The sequence below is a fragment of the Argopecten irradians genome, chromosome 8 (assembly GCF_041381155.1).
Source record: "Argopecten irradians isolate NY chromosome 8, Ai_NY, whole genome shotgun sequence".
Classification (NCBI taxonomy): domain Eukaryota; kingdom Metazoa; phylum Mollusca; class Bivalvia; order Pectinida; family Pectinidae; genus Argopecten; species Argopecten irradians.
Genome location: NC_091141.1, coordinates 43005050 through 43020147, shown reverse-complemented (window position 1 = coordinate 43020147; position 15098 = coordinate 43005050). Strand labels below are relative to the sequence as shown.

The 15098-nt window shown below is 35.2% G+C and overlaps 4 non-coding genes across 4 annotated transcripts; all 4 read right to left on the bottom strand.

The window, feature by feature from the left end:
- Window positions 1-734: 734 nt before the first annotated feature.
- Window positions 735-844, bottom strand: Trnai-uau (transfer RNA isoleucine (anticodon UAU)). The gene is made up of 2 exons: window positions 807-844; window positions 735-770 (listed from the first exon to the last, which is right to left on the bottom strand). It is a non-coding gene; the product is annotated as a tRNA-Ile (tRNA).
- A 595-nt stretch (window positions 845-1439) lies between these two features.
- Window positions 1440-1549, bottom strand: Trnai-uau (transfer RNA isoleucine (anticodon UAU)). The gene is made up of 2 exons: window positions 1512-1549; window positions 1440-1475 (listed from the first exon to the last, which is right to left on the bottom strand). It is a non-coding gene; the product is annotated as a tRNA-Ile (tRNA).
- Window positions 1550-2373: 824 nt separating this feature from the next.
- Trnai-uau (transfer RNA isoleucine (anticodon UAU)) lies at window positions 2374-2483 on the bottom strand. Its single transcript has 2 exons — window positions 2446-2483; window positions 2374-2409 (listed from the first exon to the last, which is right to left on the bottom strand). It is a non-coding gene; the product is annotated as a tRNA-Ile (tRNA).
- Window positions 2484-4103: 1620 nt separating this feature from the next.
- Trnai-uau (transfer RNA isoleucine (anticodon UAU)) lies at window positions 4104-4213 on the bottom strand. Its single transcript has 2 exons — window positions 4176-4213; window positions 4104-4139 (listed from the first exon to the last, which is right to left on the bottom strand). It is a non-coding gene; the product is annotated as a tRNA-Ile (tRNA).
- Between the last annotated feature and the right edge of the window lie 10885 nt (window positions 4214-15098).

The following is a 15098-nucleotide window of genomic DNA, read 5'->3' as shown; positions in this document are numbered from 1 at the left end:
AACGCAAAAAATAATATAAAATAATTTAGTTTGCCTTTGGTGCGAGCGCAATCAGTACTTCATTCCATATAGGATATAGTGCCACGGAATTTTTTCGGGATGCAATTAATTATTTTTTATATTTTTAATTTGAAGTAAAATTAGAAGCTCAAACTTTTCGATCGTTGTAATGGTGTAAAGTAAGTAACTTTTGGAACTGAAGAAAAATACTAAATCATCTGCTCCTGTTTTTGATAGTGAAAAAAAACCGTTTGTCAGAGGTGGAGCATCTTTAAGTTAATGCTATGAAATATGAATCTAAATCCAGAAAATTTTCCTAATCAAAGTTTTTATTATCGACTTTATTACAAAATATTACTTTTTAATAAACAAATAATTGAAGTTTTGTATGTTTTCGATTGTGTCCACTTACCTTGTTTGTCTATATTCAAAACAACGGCAGGTAGTCGTGATTCAAATAATACAAAGGAGATTAATTCATTAGGAAAGCTAAAGGTATTCGAATATTGATTCATAATGAAATACAACTGTAAATGAAAGCTAAGCATAAATAAAAACAAAACTAAAATTAAGAAACAACACTATTGTAATATAAAATATTTGTAATTATTTGTGTGTATATTCATGAATATTATAAACGCTAAAGTTATATTTTAAATGGAAGTGCGTTACACTATAAAATCAAATTTTCTTCCAATTCATATTCTCTCTTTCTTCAGTAAAAAAATTAATACTGCTCCGGGTGAGGATCGAACTCACAACCTCCGCATTCCTCGTCCTGTGTCAAGCACAGGGAAGGTACTGTCTATAAGTACGGCGCGCTAACCGATTGTGCCACCGGAGCAGATATATCACATCTATAAATGTGTATAATTTGTATATAAGTACATACGTATACTGAGTAGCCATCAGTTAGATATAAGTAACACAGGTAATGCAGATAATAGATAGAAGTGTATTATAATACAACACAGATTACTTATTACAGAATTACAGAGAAATATGGCTCTTACGTAAAATAAACGAATATTTTTTTTATAAAACCAGTTTAAATTTTTCATTGTTTTCAATCATCTTGGTGTCTATATAAATCAAAACTTAAAAACAACCAGGGGATTGGTCATTCAGTAACACGCTGTCCGTTTGTCCGTTTTAGGATGCTGTGGTATACTGTCTGTTATAGGACGCTGTGGTACAATTCGTGTGTCTCCTTATGATAGCGGAAACTGGTGCTGTTATAAAGCTGTTTTGTTGAAGGACACATTACATCGAGAACTAACAAGCCAGGTTTAACACTATGTATATCGGTTTGTTAACCCTGCTATTGGGCATGTACCAATTGGACACGAGAGCTCTTAACTAAAAGTTAAAAAAATCCCAAAAATTTCTAAACTTAAACGCCACATATTTACTGTTAATTTCCAGTAAAAAGAATAGTCTGCTCCGGGTGAGGATCGAACTCACAACCTCCGCATTCCTCGTCCTGTGTCTAGCACAGGGAAGGTACTGTCTATAAGTACGGCGCGCTAACCGATTGTGCCACCGGAGCGACTTGAACGCCGGATTTGATTAAATTGTTTAGTAGTATAATTTAGAGAAAGATCATCCTCAATATCGATCTCTAGATGCTAAATTCAACCGTCCGTATGTTAGTATTTTGCCGATATCAATTACTCACGGTCCATATCAATACTGATCTAAGACGAACAGATTACAATTATCGCTATATAGATATAATAAAAGGAATGATTAAAATAAAATATTAAAAGTAATATACAAATAGACGACTAATCTAACACATTTGAAATGTGCCACGTAGCGTTCTAAATATTGACCCCGCCAACCCATCTGTAGACCTGATACACATTTAATGTAAGTATGGTCACACACTTGACACCAACCGATAAGTGGGCACATTGGTTTTTAAATGTCTGGTCAAAATAGATGTAAATATCTTTATGAAGCCATTATGTTACTAGCCTGAATGGCCATCTACTATCAGAAATAGATGACATTTCAGCCCCAGGCTGTAATACATGTACATTAATGATCTACTTTCGAGCGGAGAGCTCAACAAGGCGTTTATCATATCGAACGTAAAGATTACTAATATGTTAATAACTAAATGTATAATTAATCAGCTACAAGATGTGATTTAGCGAAGAAAAGATCGGAGATATACTTTTCATTTGTTTTGGTTACTCCCTAGTTAAAATATCCGTAGTTGGACCTGTATGTCTCTTTTCATTTATTAGATATGAAGAACGTTAATTTAGAGGGAAAAAGCTTACAGCAATGGGAATACTGTTCATACTATTAAAGTCTGTCTAAATTTAACATATTATGATGATAATTTTCAGTAAAAACCAACACTGCTCCGGGTGAGGATCGAACTCACAACCTCCGCATTCCTCGTCCTGTGTCTAGCACAGGGAAGGTACTGTCTATAAGTACGGCGCGCTAACCGATTGTGCCACCGGAGCAGATATATCACAACTATATATGTGTATAATTTCTATATATGTACTGCATACGATTACAAACCAGTCTATGTAAAATAATGTGAAGGAACATGTATTGCATGATAAATGTTCAAACACGTGTAACTATGGCTCAACAATTGCATGATGTCTAAACTACAATATAAGGAATGCCAGAAAAGTTTTAAACAAGTGCCAGAAGTACACCCCAGCTATGACTCAGCTCACCAGACTGTGACATAGCTTACTGACTAACCAGGATATGGTACAGCTCAATGACTAACCAGGTTATGACACAGCTCAATAACTAACCAGGTTATGACACAGCTCAATGACTAACCAGGTTATGACACAGCTCAATGACTAATCCGGTTATGACACAGCTCAACGACTAACCAGGTTATGACACAGCTCAATGACTAACCAGGTTATGACACAGCTCAATGACTAACCAGGTTATGACACAGCTCAATGACTAACCAGGTTATGACACAGCTCAATGACTAACCAGGTTATGACACAGCTCAATGACTAATCCGGTTATGACACAGCTCAATGACTAACCAGGTTATGACACAGCTCAATGACTAAGGTTATGACCAGGTTATGACACAGCTCAATGACTAACCAGGTTATGACACACAGCTCAACGACAAACCAGGTTATGACACAGCTCAATGACTAACCAGGTTATGACACAGCTCAATGACTAACCAGGTTAAGACACAGCTCAATGACTAACCAGGTTAAGACACAGCTCAATGACTAACCAGGTTATGACACAGCTCAATGACTAACCAGGTTATGACACAGCTCAATGACTAATCCGGTTATGACACAGCTCAATGACTAATCCGGTTATGACACAGCTCAATGACTAACCAGGTTACGACACAGCTCAATGACTAACCAGTTGACACAGCTCAATGACGACAGGTAGACTCAGCTCATGACTAACCAGGTTATGACACAGCTCAATGACTAACCAGGTTATGACACAGCTCAATGACTAACCAGGTTATGACACAGCTCAATGACTAACCAGGTTATGACACAGCTCAATGACTAACCAGGTTATGACACAGCTCAATGACTAACCAGGTTATGACACAGCTCACAGCTCAATGACTAACCAGGTTACGACACAGCTCAATGACTAACCAGGTTATGACACAGCTCAATGACTAACCAGGTTATGACACAGCTCAATGACTAACCAGGTTATGACACAGCTCAATGACTAACCAGGTTATGACACAGCTCAACGACTAACCAGGTTACGACACAGCTCAATGACTAACCAGGCTATACATGCTATCTGACTGACAATCCAAATTATCAACTAGTGCTTACTGACTATTTTAGGTTAGTATCAGTTAGCTGACCAGGTTAACAGTTCCCCTTGCTGAACAATCACACTGCATTATCCTATATTGTAGCTGTCTACTGACCTCAGAGAACCGGACCTGGCACCATCAAACTATTCTCAGACAGACGTTTTACTCCAGTACTGTATGATTTTCCATAGACTTTAGTAAAACTGTGTCTGAGAAAGTGTTATGGGGCCGGGTCCTGTAGTACAAACATTTATCTACTAGGATACTTGAAGTATAAAAAACAGTCTGCTCCGGGTGAGGATCGAACTCACAACCTCCGCATTCCTCGTCCTGTGTCTAACACAGGGAAGGTACTGTCTATAAGTACGGCGCGCTAACCGATTGTGCCACCGGAGCAACTTAAAAACTCCGAAGATAAGATCCTGCTCAAATGACCTCAATATGGATGTGTTATATGACACATACACTTTTCCATTGCATTAAATCTGATTTTCTTAGGCATTGAATTTCTATGATAACTTTTAATTCATTGTGGAAGAAATAGGCATTCTTCTTATAATATTGTTTTACATACTCTATAATTGCTTGAAGATGGATTCTCGCATGTTTGCGCTCAATATCAGTTCTCCAGAAACATTATTCTTACCAGTTGTATTTGTCATAGATTTTCGTTCTAACAGCATTTGAAGATAACCTTGCAGATTAGGTTATTATAACTATTGATGAACTGTTCTGTATTTATTGTGAGGTTGAAATCGTTCTGAGAAAGACGTTTTTCTTTTACAAACTTATACTCCGAGTCACTAAAGGTCATAACAGTTCATATCATCAGAGGTACAGAAAACGGAAATAAAAATATGTGTATGTAGAGAATGAGGAAATACAAATATGTGTATGTAGAGTGAATGAGGAAATACAAATATGTGTATGTAGAGAATGAGGAAATACAAATATGTGTATGTAGAGAATGAGGAAATACAAATATGTGTATGTAGAGAATGAGGAAATACAAATATGTGTATGTAGAGAATGAGGGAATACAAATATGTGTATGTAGAGAATGAGGAAATACAAATATGTGTATGTAGAGAATGAGGAAATACAAATGTGTGTATGTAGAGAATGAGGAAATACAAATATGTGTATGTAGAGAATGAGGAAATACAAATATGTGTATGTAGAGAATGAGGAAATACAAATATGTGTATGTAGAGAATGAGGAAATACAAATATGTGTATGTAGAGTGAATGAGGAAATACAAATATGTGTATGTAGAGAATGAGGAAATACAAATATGTGTATGTAGAGAATGAGGTAATACAAATATGTGTATGTAGAGAATGAGGAAATACAAATATGTGTATGTAGAGAATGAGGAAATACAAATATGTGTATGTAGAGAATGAGGAAATACAAATATGTGTATGTAGAGAATGAGGGAATACAAATATGTGTATGTAGAGAATGAGGAAATACAAATATGTGTATGTAGAGAATGAGGAAATACAAATATGTGTATGTAGAGAATGAGGAAATACAAATATGTTATGTGAGAGAATGAGGAAACAAATATGTGTATGTAGAGAATGAGGAAATACAAATATGTGTATGTAGAGAATGAGGAAATACAAATATGTGTATGTAGAGAATGAGGAAATACAAATATGTGTATGTAGAGAATGAGGAAATACAAATATGTGTATGTAGAGAATGAGGAAATACAAATATGTGTATGTAGAGAATGAGGAAATACAAATATGTGTATGTAGAGAATGAGGAAATACAAATATGTGTATGTAGAGAATGAGGAAATACAAATATGTGTATGTAGAGAATGAGGAAACAAATATGTGTATGTGAATGTATGTAATATGTGTAGTAGAGAATGAGGAAATACAAATATGTGTATGTAGAGAATGAGGAAATACAAATATGTGTATGTAGAGAATGAGGTACAAATATGTATGTAGAGAATGAGGAAATACAAATATGTGTATGTAGAGAATGAGGAAATACAAATATGTGTATGTAGAGAATGAGGAAATACAAATATGTGTATGTAGAGAATGAGGAAATACAAATATGTGTGTATGTAGAGAATGAGGAAATACAAATATGTGTATGTAGAGAATGAGGAAATACAAATATGTGTATGTAGAGAATGAGGAAATACAAAATATGTGTATGTAGAGAATGAGGAAATACAAATATGTGTATGTAGAGAATGAGGAAATACAAATATGTGTATGTAGAGAATGAGGAAATACAAATATGTGTATGTAGAGAATGAGGAAATACAAATATGTGTATGTAGAGAATGAGGAAATACAAATATGTGTATGTAGAGAATGAGGAAATACAAATATGTGTATGTAGAGAATGAGGAAATACAAATATGTGTATGTAGAGAATGAGGAAATACAAATATGTGTATGTAGAGAATGAGGAAATACAAATATGTGTATGTAGAGAATGAGGAAATACAAATATGTGTATGTAGAGTGAATGAGGAAATACAAATATGTGTATGTAGAGAATGAGGAAATACAAATATGTGTATGTAGAGAATGAGGAAATACAAATATGTGTATGTAGAGAATGAGGAAATACAAATATGTGTATGTAGAGAATGAGGAAATACAAATATGTGTATGTAGAGAATGAGGAAATACAAATATGTGTATGTAGAGAATGAGGGAATACAAATATGTGTATGTAGAGAATGAGGAAATACAAATATGTGTATGTAGAGAATGAGGAAATACAAATATGTGTATGTAGAGAATGAGGAAATACAAATATGTGTATGTAGAGAATGAGGAAATACAAATATGTGTATGTAGAGAATGAGGAAATACAAATATGTGTATGTAGAGAATGAGGAAATACAAATATGTGTATGTAGAGAATGAGGAAATACAAATATGTGTATGTAGAGAATGAGGAAATACAAATATGTGTATGTAGAGAATGAGGAAATACAAATATGTGTATGTAGAGAATGAGGGAATACAAATATGTGTATGTAGAGAATGAGGAAATACAAATATGTGTATGTAGAGAATGAGGAAATACAAATATGTGTATGTAGAGAATGAGGAAATACAAATATGTGTATGTAGAGAATGAGGAAATACAAATATGTGTATGTAGAGAATGAGGAAATACAAATATGTGTATGTAGAGAATGAGGAAATACAAATATGTGTATGTAGAGAATGAGGAAATACAAATATGTGTATGTAGAGAATGAGGAAATACAAATATGTGTATGTAGAGAATGAGGGAATACAAATATGTGTATGTAGAGAATGAGGAAATACAAATATGTGTATGTAGAGAATGAGGGAATACAAATATGTGTATGTAGAGAATGAGGAAATACAAATATGTGTATGTAGAGAATGAGGAAATACAAATATGTGTATGTAGAGAATGAGGAAATACAAATATGTGTATGTAGAGAATGAGGAAATACAAATATGTGTATGTAGAGAATGAGGAAATACAAATATGTGTATGTAGAGAATGAGGAAATACAAATATGTGTATGTAGAGAATGAGGAAATACAAATATGTGTATGTAGAGAATGAGGAAATACAAATATGTGTATGTAGAGAATGAGGAAATACAAATATGTGTATGTAGAGAATGAGGAAATACAAATATGTGTATGTAGAGAATGAGGAAATACAAATATGTGTATGTAGAGAATGAGGAAATACAAATATGTGTATGTAGAGAATGAGGAAATACAAATATGTGTATGTAGAGAATGAGGAAATACAAATATGTGTATGTAGAGAATGAGGAAATACAAATATGTGTATGTAGAGAATGAGGAAATACAAATATGTGTATGTAGAGAATGAGGAAATACAAATATGTGTATGTAGAGAATGAGGAAATACAAATATGTGTATGTAGAGAATGAGGAAATACAAATATGTGTATGTAGAGAATGAGGAAATACAAATATGTGTATGTAGAGAATGAGGAAATACAAATATGTGTATGTAGAGAATGAGGAAATACAAATATGTGTATGTAGAGAATGAGGAAATACAAATATGTGTATGTAGAGAATGAGGAAATACAAATATGTGTATGTAGAGAATGAGGAAATACAAATATGTGTATGTAGAGAATGAGGAAATACAAATATGTGTATGTAGAGAATGAGGAAATACAAATATGTGTATGTAGAGAATGAGGAAATACAAATATGTGTATGTAGAGAATGAGGAAATACAAATATGTGTATGTAGAGAATGAGGAAATACAAATATGTGTATGTAGAGAATGAGGGAATACAAATATGTGTATGTAGAGAATGAGGAAATACAAATATGTGTATGTAGAGAATGAGGAAATACAAATATGTGTATGTAGAGAATGAGGAAATACAAATATGTGTATGTAGAGAATGAGGAAATACAAATATGTGTATGTAGAGAATGAGGAAATACAAATATGTGTATGTAGAGAATGAGGAAATACAAATATGTGTATGTAGAGAATGAGGAATATGTGTATGTAGAGTGAATGAGGAAATACAAATATGTGTATGTAGAGAATGAGGAAATACAAATATGTGTATGTAGAGAATGAGGAAATACAAATATGTGTATGTAGAGAATGAGGAAATACAAATATGTGTATGTAGAGAATGAGGAAATACAAATATGTGTATGTAGAGAATGAGGAAATACAAATATGTGTATGTAGAGAATGAGGACATACAAATATGTGTATGTAGAGAATGAGGAAATACAAATATGTGTATGTAGAGAATGAGGAAATACAAATATGTGTATGTAGAGTGAATGAGGAAATACAAATATGTGTATGTAGAGTGAATGAGGAAATACAAATATGTCTATGTAGAGAATGAGGAAATACAAATATGTGTATGTAGAGAATGAGGAAATACAAATATGTGTATGTAGAGAATGAGGAAATACAAATATGTGTATGTAGAGAATGAGGAAATACAAATATGTGTATGTAGAGAATGAGGAAATACAAATATGTGTATGTAGAGAATGAGGAAATACAAATATGTGTATGTAGAGAATGAGAAAATACAAATATGTGTATGTAGAGAATGAGGAAATACAAATATGTGTATGTAGTAGAGAATGAGGAAATACAAATATGTGTATGTAGAGAATGAGGAAATACAAATATGTGTATGTAGAGAATGAGGAAATACAAATATGTGTATGTAGAGAATGAGGAAATACAAATATGTGTATGTAGAGAATGAGGAAATACAAATATGTGTATGTAGAGAATGAGGAAATACAAATATGTGTATGTAGAGAATGAGGAAATACAAATATGTGTATGTAGAGAATGAGGAAATACAAAATATGTGTATGTAGAGAATGAGGAAATACAAATATGTGTATGTAGAGAATGAGAAATGTGTATGTAGAGAATGAGGAAATACAAATATGTGTATGTAGAGAATGAGGAAATACAAATATGTGTATGTAGAGAATGAGGAAATACAAATATGTGTATGTAGAGAATGAGGAAATACAAATATGTGTATGTAGAGAATGAGGAAATACAAATATGTGTATGTAGAGAATGAGGAAATACAAATATGTGTATGTAGAGAATGAGGAAATACAAATATGTGTATGTAGAGAATGAGGAAATACAAATATGTGTATGTAGAGAATGAGGAAATACAAATATGTGTATGTAGAGAATGAGGAAATACAAATATGTGTATGTAGAGAATGAGGAAATACAAATATGTGTATGTAGAGAATGAGGAAATACAAATATGTGTATGTAGAGAATGAGGAAACAAATATGTGTATGTAGAGAATGAGGAAATACAAATATGTGTATGTAGAGAATGAGGAAATACAAATATGTGTATGTAGAGAATGAGGAAATGCAAATATGTGTATGTAGAGAATGAGGAAATACAAATATGTGTATGTAGAGAATGAGGAAATACAAATATGTGTATGTAGAGAATGAGGAAATACAAATATGTGTATGTAGAGAATGAGGAAATACAAATATGTGTATGTAGAGAATGAGGAAATACAAATATGTGTATGTAGAGAATGAGGAATACAAATATGTGTATGTAGAGAATGAGGAAATACAAATATGTGTATGTAGAGAATGAGGAAATACAAATATGTGTATGTAGAGAATGAGGAAATACAAATATGTGTATGTAGAGAATGAGGAAATACAAATATGTGTATGTAGAGAATGAGGAAATACAAATATGTGTATGTAGAGAATGAGGAAATACAAATATGTGTATGTAGAGTGAATGAGGAAATACAAATATGTGTATGTAGAGAATGAGGAAATACAAATATGTGTATGTAGAGAATGAGGAAATACAAATATGTGTATGTAGAGAATGAGGAAATACAAATAAGTTTATGTAGTGTTATGAGGATATAAAAATAGTGTTGTAAGAGATTGAAGGAAATTCATGTGTGGCGTATGTAGAGATGAGGGAAATACCAAAATGTGTGTGTGATAGAGAATTGAGGGAAATACAATTATGTGTATTGTAGAGGAATCGAGGAATACAATTTATGGGTATGTAGAGATATGAGGATTACAAATATGTGCTATGTAGTAGAATGAGCATGTGTATGTAGAGATTGAAGGAAATACTAATATGTGTATGTAGAGATGAGGAAATACCAAATATGTGTATGTAGTGATGAATGAGGAATACAAATATGGGTTATGTAGAGAATGGAGGAAATGTATGTGTAGTAGAGAATGAGGAAATACAAATATGTGTATGTAGAATGAATACGAATAATGTGTATGTAGAGGAATGAAATGACAAATATGTGTTATGTAGTAGAACGAGGGAAATACAAAATATGTGTTGTTAAACGAGGAAATACAAAATATGTGTATGTAGAGAAACGGAGGACAATTCAACCATGTGTATGTAGAGAATGAGGAAGAATGAGACAATACAAATATGTGTATGTAGAGAATGAGGAAATAACAAAATGTGTGTATGTAGAGCCCCCACGCCTCCTGAGGAAATTCAAACTATGTGTATGGTACGAGAATCATGAGGGAAGTACAAATATGTGTATGTAGAGAACGAGGAAATACAAAATATGTGTATGTAGAGTGAATGTGAAATATCAATTATGTGTATGCTAGAGAATGAGGACACACAAATATGTGTTTGTAGTATAGAATGTAGGAAAATGCAAATATGTATATGTAGAATGAGGAAATACATATGTGTGGATGTAGAGAATGAGAAATACCAAGATATGTGTAATGTAGAGAATTGAGCGAAATACATATTTGCTTATATGTTGAGAATGAGGAATGCATATGTGTGTATGTAGTGATTGACGGATCGGATTACAAATATGTGTATGTAGTGTGAATGAGGACCATACATTTATGTGTATGTAGACAGAGATTCAGGTAAATACAAATATGCGTTGTGTAGAGGATGTGGAAATACAAATTGTGTGTATGTATAGGAATGAGGACATTACACAAATGTGTATATGTAAGTGAATGAGGGAATACAAATGTGTGTATGTAGTATAATAGGAATACAATAATGTATATGTAAAGGAATTTAGGGAATACAATATGTGTATGTAGAGAATACAGGATAATAAATATGTGTATGTTATATGAATGAGAAATACAATATGTGTTTTGTAGAGATTAAGGAAATACACATTATTGATGTGTTGTAGGAGGATGAGGGGAAAATACAATTATGTTGTATGTAGAGCATGAGTGAAATTCACATATGTGGTATGTAGAGAATGAGGATCACACAAATGTGTGTATGATAGAGCAATGTAATAATATTATTAAGGGAAAATATGCAAAATGTGTGTATGTAGAGAATTGAGAACACAAAAAACAAAATGTGTGTAAGTAGAGAATGAGGGAATACAAATATGTGTAATGTAGAGTGAATGGAAGGAACTACAAATTGATGGTTTATGTAGAGAATGAGAATAAGACAGAATATGTGTATGTAGAGTGAATGAGGAAATACAAATATGTGTAAGTAGAGAATGAAGGAATTGCAATTAAGTTGGGGTAAGTAGACGAATGAGTAAATGCAAATATGGTGTATGTAGAGTGAATGAGGCGAAATAACAAATACTGTGTAGGTAGAGACGAGGAATACAAATATTGTGTAGGTTGAGAATGAGGATATGCAATTATGGGTTTGTAGATAATGAGGGAAATAGCAATTTTGTGTTTTGTAGAGTATGAGGGAATACAATATGTGTAAGTATAGAATGTGGTAATAACAAATCATGGGTTTGTTGAGATTGTGGAAAATACATAAATGAGGATGTAGAGAAACGAAAGTAATACATATTATGTGGTAGGTAGAGCATCGAGAGGTAATACAAATATAGTGTTTGTTGAAGATCGAGGAAATACAAATATGTGTATGTAGAGAATGAGATATACAAATTTTGTGTAATGTACGAGAACTAGGAAATTTACTAATATGGTTTGTAGAGAATGGGGTAATACAAATATGTGTATATTGATGAGAATGAGGAAATTGCGATATAATGGGTATTGTAGTGTATGAGGGAATACACAATATGTGTGTATGCTAAAGATTGAAGGGGTATACAAAAAATTTGTGTATGTAGATGTGAATAGGATTATCTAATAGTCTATGTAGAGTAATGTGGTAATACAAATATGTGTTTGTAGAGATATGTTGGAATACAAATTTGTGTCTGTAGAGATTTGAGGAATTGCAAATATGTGTTTGTAGTGTAGAGGTAATACATATATGGTATGTATGAGAACGAGGTATAAATATATGTGTTTATAGTAGAGAATGAGGAACACACTAAATAGGTTCTATGGTAGAGAAAGAGGACCACACAAATATGTGTACTAAGCTGAGAGGATAGAGGAAATACAAATATGTGTTTATAGAGAACGAGGTAATTACAAAAATGTGTATTAGAGTAGGCAGGGAATGGTAGGTCCATTATCAATTTATTTATTAGTGTTTGTTTAAAGGTGAAAACTATATTAACTTAGACAGAGTTATATGTCGATAAATTTGTTTTATTATGGTGCGTGTAATAGAAAAAGTATCTCGAGAGTACACAGTGATCTAAGAAATCATCTATTACAGATCCCGCACTCCAACTTATATAAATTATTTTCTGATTTATACTACTCATCAAATTAAGACGCTGTGTTGATTATTTTACAACACTTTGAAGTCCCATTGTTGGTCGTTTAATATTTATATGCAATCACAGGTAACTCTGTACTGGTGGTCAAACTTCTTAACGTGCCTCTCGCGTTTCAGAATTGTAACACAAGTAACGCTTTGTCAACATTATATCGTTGTTATTATGCAGGCATATAAACATTAAAGAAGCGACCATGGTTGGGATTAACGAAGCAGTTTCTTTTCCCAATATAGATGTTTTAGTTAGTTCCTTTTCAGATTGTAAATGTCGCGGCGCCGTTCAAGATACAATGTTGGTGTACGACATCGGGGACGCGCTTGATGGAAGTGAATTAGGGACAGCCATTCAATTCCGCTCGTGTTTTTTTATCTTACCTTGTTAATCAATTTGTTCATTTCACCATTTTGAATTTTATTTTCAGAGAACGGTGCCTTGTCTATGTGTAATGTGTCCCTGACGGGGTTTAGGCCTGTACCCGATGTGTCCCCTAGCCTACACGATTTGTCCCCTAGCCTGTACCCGATGTGTCCCTTGCCCTGTACCCGATGTGTCCCTACCTGTACCCGATGTGTCACTATGTTCGATGTGTCCCCTAGCCTGTACCCTGATGTCCCTTTTCTATGTACCCGATGTGTCCCCTATCCTGTACCCCGATGTATCTAGCCTGAGCCTGTACCAACCTGTCAGTTCACCTATCCTGTACCCATGATGTTTCCCTAGCCATTTTACCCGAATTTTGTCCCTAGCCTGTACCCGATGTGTCCCTAGCCCTGTACAACGATGTGTCCCTAGCGTGTACCCGTATGAATCCCTAGCCTGTACCCGATATGGCCCCCTAGTGTACCCGAATTTGTCCCTAGCCTGTACCCCGATGTTCCCTATCCTTGTACCACGATGTGTCCCTAGCCTGTACTTTTCGATGTTATCCCTAGCCTGTACCCGATGTGTCCCTATTCCTGTACCCACGTGTGTCCTAGTCCTGTTACCCGATGTGTCCCCTCCCCTAGCCATGTAACCAAATGTGTCACGCTAGCCTGTACCCGATGTCTCCCTATCCTTATCCGATGTGGTCCCTAGCCAGTACACGATGTGATCCCTAGCCTAGTACACGATGTGTCCCATAGCCTGTACCCGATGTGTCCCTAGCCTTGTACCCTAGCTGTATGTCCCCTAGCCTGTACACGATGTGTCCCAAGCCTGTACCCGATGTGTCCCTAGCCTGTACCCGATGTGGTCACTCCCTAGCCTGGTACCCGATATGTCACTAATGTGTCCCTAGCATGTACACCTGATGTGTCCCTAGCCTGTACCTCGATGTGTCCCTAGCCTGTAACCCGATTTTGTCCCTAGCCTGTAACGCCGATGTGTCACTAACCTGTACCTCGATGTGTCCCCTAGCCGTGTAACCGATTTGTCCCTATCCGTGTACACCGCTGTTGTGCCCTAGCCTGTACACGAATGTGTCCCTAGCCTGTACCCGATGTGTCCCTAACCTGTACCCGAATTGTCCCTAGCCTGTACCCGATGTGTCCCTAGCCTGTACCCGATGTGTCCCTAGCCTGTACCCGATGTGTCCCTAGCCTGTACCCGATGTGTCCCTAGCCTGTACCCGATGTGTCCCTAGCCTGTACCCGATGTGTCCCTAGCCTGTACCCAATGTGTCCCTAGCCTGTACCCGATGTGTCCCTAGCCTGTACCCGATGTGTCCCTAGCCTGTACCCGATGTGTCCCTAGCCTGTACCCGATGTGTCCCTAGCCTGTACCCGATGTGTCCCTAGCCTGTACCCGATGTGTCCCTAGCCTGTACCCGATGTGTCCCTAGCCTGTACCCGATGTGTCCCTAGCCTGTACCCGATGTGTCCCTAGCCTGTACCCGATGTGTCCCTAGCCTGTACCCGATGTGTCCCTAGCCTGTACCCGATTTGTCCCTAGCCTGTACCCGATGTGTCCCTAGCCTGTACCCGATGTGTCCCTAGCCTGTACCCGATGTGTCCCTAGCCTGTACCCGATGTGTCCCTAGCCTGTACCCGATGTGTCCCTAGCCTG